We start from the raw sequence: 9,430 nt of genomic DNA on the forward strand, positions 1-9,430 counted from the left end.
GTCTAAGTACAAGTAATAATGGAAACTAAGAAATAACATAAGCTATGTTGGGATGAAGAACACATAAACTTTCTTTTCCCAATCTCCTTACTTTCTTAAAATATTTGATTTTATATTCCATTGACTAAGTAAAGACTAAAACAAGTCAAGATTGGTCTAAAAGCTTTCTTGCTTGGCCAGAAAACTAGGGTTGTGATCCCAGTAGTCAACTAAGTATTTCTTAGTCATAAAACCATGAAGCCTAAATTATTGTATCTGTACCTACATAATACAACAGATTTTAAAGGATATTGTAAAATCCTGCCATCTGCAAAACAACATGGATGAACCTTGAGGACATTATGCTAAGTGAAATAAGTCAGACATAGAAAGACAAATACTATATTATGTCACTTATATATATGGAATCTAAAAAGGCCAAGCTCATAGAAAGGTGGTTGCACGGGGCGGGGGGTGTGGGGTAGGGGAAATAAGACGTTGGTCAAAGGGTACAAGCTTCCTGTTACAAGAGGAATAAGTTCTGAGGACCTAATGCACAGCATGATGACTGTAGTTAAAACTACTGTATTGTATACTTGAAAGTTGCTACAAGTAGATCTTAAAATGTTCTCACCATAACAACAAAAGTAATTATATGAGTTGAAGGATGTGTTAACTAACCTTAATCTGGTAAACATTCTGCAATATATATGTGTATCAAACCATTACATTATACACCTTAAACTTACACAATGCTGTATGTCAATTATATCTCAATAAAGCTGGGGAAAAAAAGAATATTGTGAAAACTACCAATGTACTTTAATACGCTGATTAAAAATTTATTGAGTACCTACTAAGGGTCATGTTTTAGGTGTACAGGATATAGCTGTGATCAATACAGACCAAAAAAATCTCTGCCATCATGAACATTCCATATTGGCTAGTGGGGAAGACAATAAATACATATTCAAAGAATATACTGTTTATCAGATGGTGTTAAATGCTATGGAGAAAAAGGCATGAAGGGGAAGAGGATGTGATATTTTAAATGGGAGAGTCTGTGAAGGCCTCATTGTGGTGACATCCCAAAGGAGGTTAAGGATATAAGATATCCTTTCTGCCTTGAGGGCTCTTGGGTCAAGAGCCCTCAAGACAGAAAAAACAGTAAATGCAAAGGTCCTGAGGTAGGAGCTTACTACAGACAAGAAGGAACAGCCAGAAAAATGTGGCAGGGGCTGCAGCAAAAGGCAGTAGAAGAAGAGGTCAAAGAGTGAGGTCTGGATGACATAGGCCCATACAGGCCATCGTGGCAATTAGCTTTTTAACTCTGAGATGGGGAGCCAGTGAAAGGCACTGACCAGAGGGGTAATGTGTTCTGATTTACACTTTTTAAAGATCATTCTGGCTGTGTGGGGAGAACAAGCAATCAGAAAGCAAGAACAGAGACAGAAGGACCAATTGGGAGACTTAATGTTTTCAAGGCTCACACGTATTGCAACGTTTATCAGAACTAAATTTAAGTGGTCAAAGAAGGGTCAGGGAAGTTCCCCTTTCCTTTATGACTCCTACTGCTTTCAGCACCAGATGATCAGATAAAAAGTCATGCATATTTCCTTCTATATTTCAATAATTCAGGCAAAAAACACTGGTGGCAAATGAGGGTGGCAGAGGTAGCAGTGTGAGAAGTGGGATTTTTCAAAGGTAATTTAACTTCATGTAATTCAACTTGAAACATCTTTAAAACCTAAACCCTGTGTAACATGGGACCTCACTGCACCCCACAGCATCCAGCAGCATACGTCCTGTGCTTAAATAAGTATCTTTTAGTTGCTCTAGTGAAAACCCTGACTCAGACCACTGATCAAGAGCACCTAATCTTATGCTGGTCTGGTTTGTCAATTTAGCATTATCATCCCATATACAGTTAAGATTTTAAAAGTGACAGTAAAGATATGTAATCTCTGACAAAAAAACCCCCAAAACCTGAGAGTATCAGCTGATGCATTACTGGGAGAAAGAGTTCCTGATTGATTTGCCTTAATTTTAAAACTCCCTTAAGCCAGAAATTAAATTAATTAAATTTATTTCCATTCATATTTATATTTCTTTAATTTATCATCATGGTAAGATCATCAGAAATTATACAGCGTAGTGTTTAAAGTTCTGGAATCAGAGAGCCTGCAGCTGAATCCCAACCTGACTATAAACTATATGGCTGAGGACAAATAACTTCATCAGATCCTTGCTGTTCAAGAAATAGAAATTAAAGATATTCTAGCCCTAACTCTAAGATGGGAATACTATTTAACAATTCAAAACAAAACATGCAGAAGCTCCTGGCAGAATGGCCAGAAGTGTGTGTGTCCCTTCCTGAAGAATAACTATTTTGGAGTCACTTTCTTCCCCATTGGACTGTTAATTCCAAAAGGAGAGACACTTTGTCTATCTTACTCAGCACTGTGATCCCAGTATCTGTATACCAAGAGATCATCTGGCTGATCAACTAATCAATAGATATCACAGTATTCTGTACAGAAATATAGGGATACTATATACACACATACATCTTACATATTTTAGCTGGAGTTTTAAAACAGGTGTGCTAGTAACTGCATACATTTTAAAACTGCTTTTCTGTATATATCCCACAAATCTCTACCAAAAGTCTTAACCTTTTCCTAATACAGAATCCCTTTTTTTAAAAAAATAATTTTTCCACATATATCTATCTTGTAATTTAAAAAAGAAAAAGACCATCATTTTAAAAGAGTAGAGCTGCGGACAACTACAAAATCTCTTAACTGGCCTCCAAGCTTCTGCCTGTGCTCTTCCTTCAGTCTAGCCATGTCATACTCTGCTTAAAACCCTCCAACTGCTTCCTATTTTGCCCAGAATAAAATCCAGAGTCCTTCCCTTTGCCTTTGAGGGCCCAACATCTAATACCCCGATAGCATCTCCTACCACTCTGCCTCTTGCTCAATCCAGCTTGACAACATAGGCTTCCTTGCTCATCTTTTCCTGAAAGGCTCTTCCCCAGTATATGTACCTGACTTGATTCCTTACTTCCTTCAGGTCTTTGTGCAAATGTCCCCTTCTCAGAGGTCTTCCCTGACCACCTTATAATAGATTAGCACCCTCCTTTCCCTATCATTTTCACCTAACACACTGCTCTATTTTCTTCATTGCTTTTATTGTCACTTGATATATATGTTTATTTTGTGTCACTCACAATTAGAATGTAAGCTCTATTGGAACAAAGCTTGGTTTTGTCACTGCTCCATTCCCAGAGCCTTAATTAATGCCTGATGTGTGAGGATACTCAAATACTTGACTTTTTGTATGAAGTAGAACATAACTTGGGTATTAATGTGAGATAAAAGGAGAATATAGGGTGTAAAATTTCTAGCATGAGAAACTAAATAGAAATGATAATGAAGACAGGACTGGAGAGGAGAAGATGGACATTTTTTTAAATGTTTATTGCGCCAAGAACACTTAACAAATAAGTGTACACAGTATTGGTGACTATCGTTCAGTGAAAGGACTTGTTCTTGAACAGCTCTTTGAGATGCCTTCAGGCCATCTACAGGAGACTTTTAGCAGGCAATTGTATTTAAAAGTGCCTGAAAGTCAGCATGAAGTCAGAGTAAGAGTTGAGGTCCTGAGAATGGTCTGAAGTGATACCTGAAGCTGCAAGGGGTGAGTGATATGATCAAGGAAAAGAGCAGTAAGAGAGCAGACCGATAAGCTTATATGGACTGTTCATGTTTAAGAGGTGAGCAAAAGAGAAGCCAGCAAAAACAAACATAATACACCTGAAGATAAATAGTCAAATGAGACAGCCTCATGGAAGGCAAGAGATGAATTTATAAGCTTCCTAAAGATGCATACAATGCAAACATTAAAATAATTTATGAAGATCAAATACTATGGATAAATGTTAATGTTGTATTTAGAGGATATAAAAGGCATGTATCATGAGATACTATTTTTTTTTAAGTGCGCATAAAAAGACTGAAAGTAAATATACCGAAGTGTTAACAAAGATTGCCACTAGGGGGTAGAAATTATACATATGGGGGGAATAGATATATAGTATTTCTACATAGAGAGAAATATATATACTTAACATCTACATTTTAATATTCTACCATAAACATGTATTGATCTTGTAATTAAAGAACAATACATATTTTTAAGTCTTAGAAATCAGTGATACTCATAAAGGATATTTTTAAAGATGATACAGTTCATCTACCTAGTTACTGTAGGTAGTTATTGTTATCCTCAAAACAAGTTGATCACCTAAAAAACAATGTTCCTGAATCACAAAATGTTGACTTGAAGAAAAGATTACCCAGTTTTATTCACGGTTATGTTCCCCCACCCTCCCCCAGCCAGCTCCTGACAGCACACAAAGACCTCCACTCTTACAGCTCTTTTCCCTGATTTACAGTTTGAAAATCTTATTTATACTCTTACCATTTTTTTCTTAAGTACATGTTTTGGTTGTAAGCTGACACATAGTATTTGTGTAATAAATGGGATAAAAGTATCATCTGTATCCACATTAACTTGAAGCATCATAAGATGCATACCAATAGATGGTCCAAATTTTTGGCTTAAAAAAAAAAAGATAACTTCAAGCTAGATTCATGCTCTTCAAATGTACTTCTTTAATAGGCAGTGCTATTCCTGGGGCTTCAAGAACCACAAGAGAGACATGAATTTTACTACACAGTAATTTAAAATAGTTTTGCTTTTAAATACACACTAATTAAAAAGTTAAATGAAAAGTACCTGGGAATTTTTTAAGACAACTAGACTTTCAAGAAATTTCGTTCTTGCCTGGAGCCTCTTTAGGGTATACTCTCAGATTCACCAGCTCTCTCTTCCCTGCCCAACCACGCTCCCACCTCCCCTGAGTTTATGCCGCTCTTAAATTACATTCACAGTTACGTTTACTAGTGTTACCAAGAGTTGCAAACAGGATTATCAATAAAGTAGAAAATCTGGAGTTGTGTAGGCCAGAAGCCTGGCTACCTAGACCAGAAGAAATGGGCTTTGAAAGCCCTAAGAGGCCACAGAGATTGATTTTTGTTTTGTATACATATATTTTAATGTTTAAGTTTCTTGTATATCACTCGTATTAACAGCAAGTATGTAGTATTCAAATTCCTACAGAACTCTTAGGGTAATAAGAATTATGCAAAAGCTCTAAGTATATGGAATATATTTTTCTGAATCCCTAATTTGATCATAAGACACCAAGTTACCTTATAAAGGTATTTTTGCTAAAATCCTTAACTATCTGTAATGCCATCTATGCTTTTTACTCAATAAACCTTTCCCAACCTCTACATACATATATGTGCCAAATTTTTAGTGATATTACCTCTTTAGGATATTATCACTTTATCACTAGGAGAAATGCTTTTTATATTACCATGCTGTTCATTATCATCATTACATTTTTTTTCTCTTAAATTAGGAATTGTGAAGACAAATATGGCCCTAATCTCCTAAAACTGGAAGAGGTAAATAATCTGCTTAGTAAAATTTTAAAGCACACACGTAAATACAAATAACAACTGACAGTAAAAGTATCAAAAAGACCATTTAAAAATGTTACCCTTAAACAACATTATTAAATTCTATGCAAACCATCTGCCCTAAACTCAACATATACTTGGGTCCCTGCTATGTGCCAGGCACCCTGATAGGCACTAAAGGTTTCAGTGTGATTAAACACACAGAGGACTACACTAAGCCAGAGTTTACAATCCAGTGGTTATATACTTTACCAGCGTTTATCAATTCAGTTGCATTCAAAAACAAAAAAAAAGTCTGCTCTATAGGAGGAACTCATAATGCACAGAAATTTCTATTAAAAAACATAGTTTCTTAAGGAAGGCAATAAAAACAGAAAACAGCCTTGAGATCAGGACAAATAATTTAACTTACTCTATGGACATAAATCAGTTTTACCATTTGGTCCTGACATGTGAACAAACCATTACAGTACCAACAAAAACTGGTCATGTTTTTTTGTAAAGAAATTATGAAATGTGCAAGAGTTCTTTGCTAAAGACTGCAATTCATCAGCAGTTCCTTTAAGCATTTTAGGCCAGGGAGAAATAATTCTTGTCCAGCTGGTAAATATATTGAGCAAGGATTTATAACAACACTATTCCCTAGAGGGTAATTTCTTCTAATAATAGAAATAAGTAAACAATGGACCCCCCCTTTTTTTAAAGGAAAACAGGTGACTCAATGTTGTTTGTGGATATCTGTAACATTTTATATATAAAGTTTTCATTAATAATAAAAACAAAATCTGAAAACAGTACTCAAGTGTGCCTATGGCAACACCCCTCTGTGTACCAAGGGAAGTTAAGAAGCACTAATACATTGTATATGAAGCCTAACTACAAAATACAATGCACAACAGTTTACCTTCAAAGCCACTTCAAAAATTTCTTATTAAACAGTAACTGCCAATTTCCCTATAAGAAAAAGACTATAAATGAATTAGCTAAATTTTTCTACATATTTTATATATAGGAACTTCGCCACATCCTCACTCCTATGTTTTAGCTTCTTTGCCAAATAACTATAAGGAGCTTCAAAAAATACATTTATACAGAGCTTTAACTCACATACACCAACAAACTGCACATATTAAAACACCAGCTTACTGTTTTTAGGCTTCTCTAGTTAACCAACTATCCTGAACAGGCTGCTTTTAAAAATGGCCCCTGCCCATTAAATCAACAGCAAGTGAACTACAAGAAATGCACTGAATGTGGCAGGAACGAAAAAGTAATCTGTCAGTAAAACTTACACCTAGTGACAAGTAACAACTGACAGTATCAAAATGGCAATTTTTAAGTGTTGCCCTTAAATGAAACATTAGGGAGAATTACAATAACCTATCAAACCAAATAACCAGTACACCAGTCATTTTCACTACATTATACCTCATTAGTTCAACAGATATTTGTGTCCCTACTATGTGTCAGACACTGTGTTAGACACTGAAGTTTCAGCCTGAACGAGAATGTCAAGGCCCTACTCTGAGGGTGTTTATATATAAACCAGTAAGATACCTTCAGGAAGTAGCAAAACAACAACTACTCAATGACTAAAACAAAGAAAGGTAAAGATTTTCCTGGAGTTTAAAAGAAAAAAAAAGCGAACCACACACAAAAACTACTTATACTTTTCTAACGATGTTCTCTAAATAAGGGCATATTTTTACTGAGCTTGCTTTCTAGTACATATGTTATAACAAAGACTAAAGAAATGAAAGTGAAAAAATCAAAATAGGATGCATGAGTTTATTAAAAGTTACTTCTTTCTTTAAAAAAACAGACATGGACACATAACACGTAGACATATACCTGTTGATGTGATATCAATATTCCTGGGGAGCCCTTTAGAGCACCCAAACCAGTGGAAGTTTTAAAGGTTAAACAACAGTATAGAACAAATAATCACAGATAGTAAATAAAGTGTTTTCATTTGGAATTAGTTCACAAGGGCAGAATAAATCAAATAAACTCTCCTCCTTCTCTAGGTGTTTCTAAACCTTTGCCGGTGGCCCCTTCCGGAGCCCCCCCTGCCCCCAACTGATCCCTTTGGGCACTAGCAAGTTTTCTTTTTTTTTTTTTTTAAGCAGAGGGAGTGACGTGGCAGGAGAGGCAGAAAATGACCCTGTAGGAGCCCTGGCTAGGACTGAGCTCAGCACCTCCTCCCTAACTCCACGCTGTACACCCAGCAAACCCTACTCCCACAGGGTTCCAGAATTCCTATGTCTTCTAACGTACAAGAGGCGATCTGTTTAGGAGAGGGGACCTGATCCTAAGTGGGAGCCTGGGGACCAGTCTTGAGGCTGCGTGTGCATAGCAGGCACGGTTTTTATTTAGACTCGGGAGGCAGTGATGGCACTGGTGGGTGCTCCAGCAGTCCCCCAGTCACCCCCTGGCGCAGTAAGCGCCTCTCTCCACTGCTACACTTCCAAGTTCAGGTTAGGTGTGGGGGTAGGGCTACCTGGGAAGAACACTGAGACGGTCCACTGTTGAAGGATCGTGTACTTGAACCCAAGAGAGTGGTTTATCAACAAGTTAGGAGTTAGCGGGGCGGGGAAGCCCAGCACGCAGCCCCTCTGCCGCATCCCTCTCCTCTCGCAGGCTGCTGGCGCCCTCCCACCCCCATTTCCCCGGTCTGATACCCCAGGAGCTAAGAAGTCAGGCGGAAGCGTCCAAGGAGGGTCCCCAATCTCAAACCACGGCGGGTGAGTCAGAGACACGTAAAAGGGGGTAACCCGGCCAGCGAACCTCCACCCGGCCCCAACATCGTCCAAGCTAACAGAGCTAACGGAAAAAGGCAACAGAGAAAAGGGCAGGAAGAAGCCGGGACGGCGCCCCCTACCCTCCCGGCCCGACTTACTCACCGCCGGGTCGGGGGCCGGCGCCGGGGCCGGGCGGAGGAGCGGGCAGCACCTAGGAGGGCTGAGGCGGCCTGAGCGGCGGGCACAGCCTGGGGTAACTGCGGGCTCCGGAGACGCCTCCTCTGGCAGGGGAGCCAGAAGACAAGGTTGGCGACGGTGCCTTCTGGCTGCGGACGTGGCGCCGGACGCGACCCGCCCCCTCCACCGCCTCCTCAGCTCCCGCCTCCTCCCGCGACTCGCTCTCCGACGCGCACGCGCACCCCGAGCCCCTCCCGCTCCTATCCGGCACACGCCCACCCGTTTCTCGAACTGCCCAGCCCTCCCAGCCACCCCCAGCCTGTCGCCTCCCGACGTGCGCACGCGCCAGGATCCCTCCCGCCCCGCCGGCCAACTCCCGCCCCTTCGCCTGCCTGGTGGCACCGCGAGAACCCAGGGCCGGCCTGTGCGCACCTCCTCCTGGGCCTCCCGCCCCTTTTCCCCGCCGTCCAATCAGATCGTGCGAGGGGCACGGGGCCTCGAGAATCCGTAGACGGCGGCCCTGCGGACAGAGCAGTAACGACTGCGGCTTCCAGAAGTCCGCGTTACGCTGCGAGTAACGGTCGCTCCGAATTCCGAACCTTCGCCCTAGGGAAGATGAGACGGTCGCCAGTTTCTCCGGCTCTTCGTCCGGGGCCTCGACATTCCCTTACCTGCTTCCCCTCAGGAGAGTGACGAGCTAGGCCAGCTCTCTGCCCTTCTCTTTGGGGCTCTCTACGAGCCTCTGTATACTGTCCAGGTGACAGGGGTGACAAGAGAGACAGTGCTCACTTATTATTGTTGTTGTTAGCATTATTATTTGAAATCTCCTCTGCCCTAGAATTGAGCTTCTTGAGAGTAAGAACTCCGGTTCGTCGTCGTCACCCACCGCTTACCGCAGTGCCGAGGGTTCGCCAGGCGCTAGCAGTTTGCTGAAGAGAGTGGGTGTTTATAGTGAAAAGAGAAGTGAGTTGGAAATTA

General features: G+C 40.5%; 1 protein-coding gene across 1 annotated transcript in view; it reads right to left on the bottom strand.

Moving 5' to 3' along the window:
- The window catches only part of TMEM263 (transmembrane protein 263), a 14,856-nt gene extending 6,232 nt beyond the window's left edge, over positions 1-8,624 (bottom strand). The window contains exon 1 of the mRNA XM_024732179.1: positions 8,438-8,624. The gene's annotated coding sequence lies outside the window, so the exon portion shown is untranslated. The remainder of the gene's footprint in view (positions 1-8,437) is intronic.
- Positions 8,625-9,430: the final 806 nt, after the last annotated feature.

This window comes from Neophocaena asiaeorientalis, unplaced genomic scaffold (genome assembly GCF_003031525.2).
Source record: "Neophocaena asiaeorientalis asiaeorientalis breed wild unplaced genomic scaffold, Neophocaena_asiaeorientalis_V1.1 scaffold418, whole genome shotgun sequence".
Taxonomy (NCBI): Eukaryota; Metazoa; Chordata; class Mammalia; order Artiodactyla; family Phocoenidae; genus Neophocaena; species Neophocaena asiaeorientalis.